The sequence below is a fragment of the Silene latifolia genome, chromosome 1 (genome assembly GCF_048544455.1).
Source record: "Silene latifolia isolate original U9 population chromosome 1, ASM4854445v1, whole genome shotgun sequence".
NCBI lineage: Eukaryota > Viridiplantae > Streptophyta > Magnoliopsida > Caryophyllales > Caryophyllaceae > Silene > Silene latifolia.
Window position 1 is genome coordinate 77,551,092 of NC_133526.1, and position 7,930 is coordinate 77,559,021.

A 7,930-nucleotide genomic window follows, 5' to 3' on the forward strand; every position below is an offset into this window, starting at 1 on the left:
AACAGTAATGTCATATTTTTGCTTTGATTTTTTGATTTTTTTTTATTGTAATAAATATATCTACTAATTGCATTTTATCAATAATGAAGTGAGGTTATGGTGTCCACTCCGTGGATGGAAGTCACAAGAGATGCTTTGCAGACCCTTGGACCGCATGGCCTTATTATGGATCAGGTAAGTAACCCCTGAGTATTATTTTCCTTTTCCTGCCCATGTTTTCATTTTGTTCACGCCACTCAACCTGTTTCATTTTGTTCACGTTTCATAAAATCAGGTCACTCGATGTGTATGTTTCCTAACAAATTTAATTTTGTAGGTTATTGATATGTTTGGAATTAAGTGCATACTCGGCAGAACAAATTTACTCTACTTGCCAACAACAATATTTGTCAGTCTCAAATCCTTTAGTTGATATTCAAGTATTTTGCGTTCTTAAAGTTGCTTTGTTTCTAAAATTGCCTTTTTGTGACTTGTAGGGTCTTCATCGAGAAAACAACCCCATTATTTGGGGTCAATACATAAAGGACAGTTACACTCCAGTTGATGGTAGCCATATCGACAAGGTCAGATATTTGTGATGTTTATTTTACTTATTCGTAGGTCATTGATATGTTTGGAACTTGTTTAGTGAATCTTGGAGCTTATTTTGTGAATCCTGGACCTTATTTTGTGAACTTATTTTATGTATCCTTGACCTTATTTGTGAACTTATTTTGTGAATCCTGGACCTTATTTTTGTGAATCCTGGACTTTATTTTGTGAATCTTGGAGGTTATTTTGTGAATCTTGGAACTTATTTTGTGAACTGATTTTGTGAATCCTGCAACTTATTTCGTGAATCCTGGACCTTGTTTTGTGAATCCTGGACCTTATTTTGCGAACTTATTTTATGTATCCTTGACCTTATTTGTGAACTTATTTTGTGAATCCTGGATCTTATTTTGTGAATCTTGGACCTTATTTTGTGAATCTTGGAACATATTTTGTGAAGTTATTTTGTGAACTTATTTGTGAATCCTGGAACTTATTTCGTGAATCCTGAATCTTGTTTTGTGAATCCTGGACCTTATTTTGTGAACTCCTTGACCTTATTTTGTGAACTCCTTGACCTTATTTTCCTTATTATAGCATTAATCTCTTGGTTTGTCTTGTACATTTACTATCTCAGGTTTTTATCCCTTTCCATAGTAACACGCCGCCGGAGCATTGGTGGGCTTGTGTATGTGATATAAAGCAGGGAAAAAATTTCATCCTTGACTCAAGCAGGGATATTAATGTGGATCCTGACAACCAGCATGCCAAAGAGCTTGTATGATTTTTTTTTTCCAAAATATTGTTATTGCCTTTTCTTTTAAAAGTATACTCCAAAATATATTTTGATCTTGTTATTGCCTTTTCTTTTTCAGTTGCATCATCTTTGATCTATTTTGGGAGAGTCATATAAATCTTTGGAGTTCATGCACACGAACGAATTTGTCAATCTCGAAGTACCTCAACAAACAACATGGTATGTAAGCATGTATCTTTTTCCTTTTGTTAACAGATCAATAGTTATTATTTTGAGCTTGTTGATTTTAAACCATTTGCTGTTGTTTTTTTTTGTCTAGTTTTGATTGTGGAGTTTTTCTGTTGAAGTGGTTGAGTGCCTTGGACGATGATAGTTTATGGACCAAAAGTGAATATTTTGAGGTAAGTTCATTAGTATACGAAAATAAAGCCCTATCTTGTGAATCTAAGACCTTGTTCAGTGAATCTTAGAGCTTGTTTTGTGAAACTTGGTCATTATAAGTAGTTAAAATCAACAAGCTCTGAGATTCATTGAACAAGCTCTGAGATTCACTGAATAAGGTTTGAGATTCACAAAACAAGGTCTGATATTCACCAAATAAAGATAGGTTGGTTATCTATATACTTCATTAATATATGTCGGTCTTTGCAGAAATTGCCACAATATCGAAAATCGATCATGTTGGAACTACTTAGATGGGGTAAAAATACTAAAAAGGTACACTTCATTGTCTTAAAAATGATGTGAAGTTCATTTCTTCATAACTTTGGCGAATATTTCGTAAATAAGTCGATTGTACTTGTTTTTGGTTGTATAGGTGTTTAATTAAAGAAGACAATTGTCCGTGTTGATGGGATGATGTGAAGTCATAATATGCAAAAGTGGGCCGAGGCTCCTGTAAAGATTGTTGCCAAGATTGTTGTAAAGTCTTGTAAAGATATTTGATAGTTGTAAAGTCACCTTCCGTAGGATTGTTGCCTCTTGTAAAGATTGTTGCTAAGATTGCTCTTTACAGAAATTGCCACAATATCAACTCTTGTAAAGATATTTGATAGTTGTAAAGTCATAATAATTGTTCTGGGTCACTTATGTGACTTATGTAGCTAATTTGTCATTGAGTTGAGCAATTTGAGCTTGGCTTGGACTACTGTTATACGATTTCCCACATTTAAGTTCATGTCTCACGAAATCACCTTCCGTAGGATTCACAAACTTTGCAAGTAAACAATTGGACAAATTAAAGTCTAGCATTCACAACATTAAAAACAAATAAACGTCGTAAGTAAATCAACAAGCTCTGAGATTCACTGAATAAGGTTTGAGATTCACAAAACAAGGTCTGACATTCACAAAATTAAGAGCAAAATAGATGATTTTAAACCACGACCAAGTTTCACAAAACAAGCCCTAAGATTCACTGAATAATGTCTGAGATTCACAAGACAAGATCTGAGATTCACAAGATAAGGTCTGAGATTCACAAAATTAAGAGCAAAATATATGATTTTAAACCACGACCAAGTTTCACAGAACAAGCCCTAAGATTCACTGAACAAGGTCTGAGATTCACAAGATAAGGTCTGAGATTCACAAAATTAAGAGCAAAATAGATGATTTAAACCACGACCAAGTTTTACAGAACAAGCCCTAAGATTCACTGAACAAGGTCTGAGATTCACAAGATAAGGTCTGAGATTCACAAAATTAAGAACAAAATAGATGATTTAAACCACAACCAAATTTCACAGAACAAGCCCTAAGATACACTGAACAAGGTCTGGGATTCACAAGATAAGGTCTGAGATTCACAAAATAAGGTCTGAAATGATAAAAACGCTTGATGCTAGATTCAGGACCAAGTTTCACAATTTTATCTTCCAATTTCACAAGATAAGTTCCAGGATTCACAACATTGACCAAAATAAAACGAGCTTAAAACTTGTCTTCTTCAATCGTCATGTCTATTCTCGTTGCTTAAGAATAATCCTTTACATCAATCTTCATCCTCGACTTCTTCCCCTTCTTCCTCTTCTTCCGATGTGTCTCCCTATGTGAAGAATCAAACCTTGATTAGATACTTTTTTTAAAAAAAAAAAAAAAAAAAAAAAAAAAAAAAAAAAAAAGAATTAGTAGACAATAGTAGTTGCGTTTTCAAGTAATACTAAAATGGAAAGACAAGAGTAGAATTATACATACTTGATTCTCAGGAGGATGCTCTGCAAACTCATTTGGACAATTTCTTTTATCGTGGTGTGACATGCGTTTACACTTAGCACACAACCTTTTCGGTTTTTTTGCCTTCATAATTGCCTTATTTTTGCTGCTCACCATCCTTTTACCACTACCTTTGTTTCTAGAGACTTTAGGTGGTAAGATCTTGATTTCTTTTGGAGCCTTGCAGTTGAGAAGGACCTCCAATTCTTGTTCTTTGGTCAAAGGCTTTGGGTTTGGCTCCAACTTCTCTCGAAATTCTTTAATTAGCTTGGCAAACTCTCTCATATCTGACTCTTCTTCTTTTCTTTTAAGCATACCAACAGTTGCGTAAATCTCAGACCACACCCGAGACATTCCAAATTTACTATTACCAGTAAGATCATAGTTTTCCAGCAGATTTCCATTCAAATCGTAAACCGGGTTTCTGAGTGCATTCTTACTCCACATACGCAAAATGTATTTCTCAGGTATTTCCTTAAACTTTCCCGAGCAAATCCAAATGATGTGGTTGCATAAAATACCTTTCCTTTCAAACAATTTACATGCACAGCGGACATCCATTGTTCTCCTATTGTACTCAACTGCATATCTCTTTCGCTTATTTGCGTCCTCAACAATTGAAACTTCAAAGTTAGTTACTGGATCTGGTGGGGTGTATCCACAAACACTACACGCATTTACCGAAAATTTAACCTCCTCTTGGAAGTCGAAGAACACTTCATGTGTATAGACCTTCACTGCATGGGCCTCCCAGTTTGACCCGAATAGGGTTTCAGGCATTGAGTTGTGGCTTTGTGCTTCAAGAAGCTTTAGGTTGTGCCATGGCACTCTCAAATCTCATCCAAAATTCTACGAGAGTCCCATATTTATTTTCAAATCTCTTGAAGAAGCTATTCGAACTCTCTGATCTTTGTGTGGTTTTTAAAATGTTGCCCATCGGCAGATTCCTGAAATAAGCAGGTATCCACTGATCTCGTTCCGCAAACTTGCCAGTCAACCATTTATTTCCTTCTAACGAGAACTCGCTAATGACCTTAGCCCAATTCTCTTCAAATTCCTCAGGCTCCAAGTCCTCGCTCCAGACAACATTGTTCAGACGACTTAAGAAATCAGTCTATTTGCAAATTGTGCTCCCAACCTTGTCTGTTACTTTTTTCATAATGTGCCACATGCAAAAGCGATGTCTTGCTTTTTTGAACACGGCTGCAAGTCACAAAATCTGCATTATCTATTGTCATAATATTATCTTCTATGGTCACAAATCAAGCTTTAAGATTCACTAAACAAGGTCTCAGATTCACAAGATAAGAGAAATAACAAAATAGGCAATTTCAACAACTTATGACCAAGTTTAAGAATATTAGCTTTGTGTTTCACAAATCAAGATCTAAGATTCACAAAACAAGCCCTAAGATTCACAAAATAAGGAAAAGAGCAAAGCACATGATTTCAACCACTTATGATCAAGTTTCACAAAATTACCATATGAGTTCACAAAACACGCTCTATGATTCACAAAATAAACTTCAAGATTCACGAATAATGTTCCTAGATTCACCAAATAAATAACCAGTTTCACAAAATTAAGATATTCCAAACACACCTGGAACTGCATTTATTATTCCGGCATCTTGGTCACTGATGATGTAATTGGGTTCTTTGCCACCCATTACTTTCAGAAACTGCTGAAATGCCCAAATAAATGACTCATCGTCTTCATGCTCTAAAAGCACGCATCCAAATGTTATTGACTTTTTGTGATTGTCAATCCCAGTGAAAGGCGTGAATTTCATGTTATATTTGTTCGTTCCATAGGTTGGATCGAATGAAATAGCATCACCAAACAATGCGTAACATCTGATGGAATCCGCATTTGTCCAAAAAATTCTTGTCAAAGCACTCACAAGATCTCTGTTTCATATGCAAATACCAACCCTTTTGTCTCTCGGAGGGTTTCTAAACGAGAGATGAACATATGTCCATCCTTGCCATTAAGTAGACACTTTACATTCCTTTGGAAATTCTTGAACTGCATAAGGGTAGCTCCCACATTTTCGAAACCCTCTGCTTGTTCCTTGCATAAGTTGTATGTTAAACTAGCCCCGACATTCAATCTGGAATTTTGGATAATCAATTGTTTATGATATTCGTTCAGTTGATTTATATTGACAGCAAGTTTCTCAAATTCCCTATTTTTGATAGGGGTCACTGGGTGATTGTGACCCTCACGGAATTGTTCAATCTTGTACATGTTTTCATGGAACATGAATTTTATCATTGCTTCACAACCCCACCTTTTAATTTTAGTTATTCTTGTACCACTTTGCTTATTGGAACTCTCAGCCTCACCTGCACCTCCACCCTTTTTCGTACTGGTTTTAGCAGCTTTTGTTTTTCTATTTCCACTTATTGCACCAGCTTTTGTTTTGTCACCAGTTTCAACGGTTGTTGTTTTTGCATCAGCTTGGGGAGGATGTCTTTTCCTGTTATTAAAACCTTGACGATGGCAAACCATGCATTTTGTTCGAATAATACCATCTTTAAACCTCTTGGTTGAAGACTTCCTTGCTTCAAACCCACAAGCAATAGCATAAATTTTATAGAACAACATCGCTGACTCTAAGTCCACAAATGTTTTGCCAACCACGGGTGTAAACTTCTCTTCAATCCTACTTATCCATTGCTCAGTGCCACCCGGTGTGTAAGTTACCAGAGTAGTAGGTGTGGAAATAGTTGGCATTATAGGGGTTGTTAAGACAGTAGTAGAACCCTCACCAGCTTGACCAGAACCAATATTAGAGCAAGGAACCTCACCGCAACCGACATGAGGCGTCACACTACCCTCTGAGTTGTTGTTGTTGACATTTGAATCAACACCTAAGAAGATAAAATGTTCACAAAGTCACTTCTCACATTCACAAAACAAGGCTTAAGATTCACTAAGTAAGGTCTGTGATTCACAAATGAAGGAAGTATAACAAAATGAAGGAAGAGAGCAGAATAGGTGAATCAGAAATAAAGTCTAAGAATATTAACTTCGAGTTACACAAATTAAGCCTTAAGATTCACAAAACAAGGTCTGAGAATCACAAATAAAGAAAAAGAACAAAATAGGTCATTCCTAAAGAAGGGTTCACATTGACAAGGACTGAGATTCAGAAGTCCACTTTTTGGTTCAGATTATTAGTTCAGTTTTAATTTTACCCAGGTTGTATATATTAGTTATTATTTATTAAGTGTCCAAGTTTCACAAAATAACCTTTCTAGTTTCACAAACTAGGGTCTCTGCTTCACAGAAAAAGAAATAAATAAATTTCATCAGTAATCTTCTAGTCCAGGACAAAATGATTGAGTCACAGGTTAAAACCAATTCAAACGTTTACCAACAAAGATTCACAAGACAAGGCCCAAGATTCACTAAATAGAGGCTGAGATTCACTAAATAAAGTATCAGGATTATTAGTTCAAATAGTTAAAAAGATTTTTGTTTTAGATTATTAGTTCACTTTTAATAATGATTTTTGGTGAAGATTATGAGTTCACTTTTAAAAAAAGGCCATGTTGTATGTGTCAAGATATTTTGATGATTTGTTAATAACACTTCCATTCTCAAGAAAAGGACATTGAACAATCAAGCATTCAATCAAAAAATTTAATATATGGGTAATGCGAACAGCCACTGTTGACAGTTGTGCCAAATACCAGGCCTATAAATATCTAATTTCTGAAACCTAATATTATATCCCAATAACCTCTCTTCTCTCTTCAGTAAAACATTTCAAAAAAACCCTATTGCACACAATGTCTCATTTATTTGTATTCCCCTATACTTGTGTTTTGGCGAATGTTCCAGGTTATATGGATCAAGGGCAGTATGTTTGTCACGACCTCTCTAAATTGGCTGATTGTTTAACGAGCCAAGGTTATGAGATAGAGTCTTTGGTGCCTGTTATGTGCAGGCAGACCTCTCATTTTATGGGATTAGTACTAATTCAATTTGGCACAAATGAAACTAGCTGCAAACAGGCTTTTAAGTTGCAGGAGAAGTTTGAGCAATTTGGGCGTACTAGATCTGAATGGCTGGCTACCTATTCCCGAGTTCAGGGGCCCTTTCTATGGGTAGCATCTAGGCTTGATGCAAAATTTTTTAACTACACTCCAGTTTGTAGAAGGGTCCCATATTCATCTAAACACGCAGGAAGATCACTCGCTGATGCAGATGAATGTTGCACCTATAGCTATATCAATATTGCTCTATGTGCATTGCCTCGAACAAATAGGGGTGCTTGATAAACTAAACAAATATCATATCTTGCTTAATTTTCAGCTTTTTATTTTATTTTATTTTTGAATGTTGTTGTTTAGTTAATTCGAAAGCCATGAACCTGCGAAATTTTATGTGATGAAAAATTACAAGATTTTTAAGTT

At 35.5% G+C, this 7,930-nt stretch overlaps 1 long non-coding RNA gene across 1 annotated transcript; it reads left to right on the plus strand.

Moving 5' to 3' along the window:
* Positions 1 to 391: 391 nt before the first annotated feature.
* LOC141594051 (uncharacterized) lies at positions 392 to 2,460 on the plus strand. Its single transcript, XR_012522001.1, has 6 exons — positions 392 to 563; positions 1,169 to 1,309; positions 1,407 to 1,507; positions 1,608 to 1,689; positions 1,940 to 2,005; positions 2,106 to 2,460. It is a non-coding gene; the product is annotated as an uncharacterized LOC141594051 (long non-coding RNA).
* Positions 2,461 to 7,930: the final 5,470 nt, after the last annotated feature.